The sequence below is a fragment of the Oncorhynchus gorbuscha genome, linkage group LG01 (assembly GCF_021184085.1).
Source record: "Oncorhynchus gorbuscha isolate QuinsamMale2020 ecotype Even-year linkage group LG01, OgorEven_v1.0, whole genome shotgun sequence".
In the NCBI taxonomy this organism is placed as follows: domain Eukaryota; kingdom Metazoa; phylum Chordata; class Actinopteri; order Salmoniformes; family Salmonidae; genus Oncorhynchus; species Oncorhynchus gorbuscha.
Window position 1 is genome coordinate 47,187,727 of NC_060173.1, and position 1,394 is coordinate 47,189,120.

Genomic DNA, 1,394 nt, shown 5'->3' on the forward strand with positions numbered 1-1,394 from the left:
ACACGACCATTATCCGTTTCGAATTCACCAACTCAAAGACGCTTGCCCGCTCTATCATAACTCCGTAAGTTTTCCCTCCCTGTGTAGATCAAACGTCCTGCCTGTAAATCCTGGGTATGCCCACATCATTAATGAATAAGATGTGTAGAAAACTGTTTAGCCATAGTTAAAGGCCTTTCATAAAGAGGCTGTCCTGATTGCATGTGCCTCATGTTTAACACGTATTGCTTGTTACAGAATACTACTGTTGGTCATCTAATAACCCCTAGCAGATTTCGTTGCCTTTGCACAAATTCTGTCATGTTACTGTGGTCTTTTTAAAAGTCAATAAATATGTGTGGAAAGTGTACATGTTTGTTTCACTGTAGATCTGTTTAAGACCTCCTAGAAACACCTAATTAAAGGCCTTTCTGTCATGTTTTGTCATTTATTATCTTGTCTTGTCCCTGTGCTTCCCATTCTATTCGTTTCCCTCTGCTGGTCTTATTAGGTTCTTTCCCTCTTTCTATCCCTCTCTCTCCCCCTCCCTCTCTCACTCTCTCGCTCTCTCTTCTCTCTATCGTTCCGTTCCTGCTCCCAGCTGTTCCTATTCCCCTAATCAATCATTTAGTCTTCCCACACCTGTTCCCGATCCTTTCCCCTGATTAGAGTCCCTATTTCTTCCTTTGTGTTCCGTTCCTGTCCTGTCGGTTCCTTGTCTAGAATTCACCGTGCTGTGTTTGTGTATCGCCCTGTCGTGTCGTGTTTTCCTCAGATGCTGCGTGGTGAGCAGGTGTCTGAGTCTGTCTGGTTCAAGTGCCTTCCCGAGGCAACCTGCTGTTCACCTGCTGTTCAAGATCGAGTCTCCAGTTTGTCCTCGTCATTTCGAGTGATAGTTGTGTTTTTGGAGCCATGCTCGGCAGACACGAGCAGGAATTGCCTCTGCTACTCGCCATGCCGTGGAGAACCTGGCCGCTCAGGTTTCCACCTCTCTGGACAGTTCCAGAGCTCCACGCCTCGTGCCACCTGTTACTTCCTGGCCTGTCGAGCCTCCAGAACCTAGGGTTAATAACCCACCTTGCTACTCCGGGCAGCCCACTGAGTGCCGCTCCTTTCTCACGCAGTGTGAGATTGTGTTCTCTCAACCCAACACATACTCTAGAGAGAGAGCTCGGGTTGCTTACGTCATTTCACTCCTTACTGGCCGGGCTCGAGAATGGGGCACAGCTATCTGGGAGGCAAGGGCTGATTGCTCTAACAAGTTCCAGAACTTTAAAGAGGAGATGATTCGGCTTTTGACCGTTCAGTTTTTTTTTTTTTTTGGTAGAGGAGGCTTCTGGGGCCCTGGCTTCCTTATGCCAAGGTGAACGGTCCATAACGGATTATTCTATTGAGTTTCAGCAATACGTAACTTG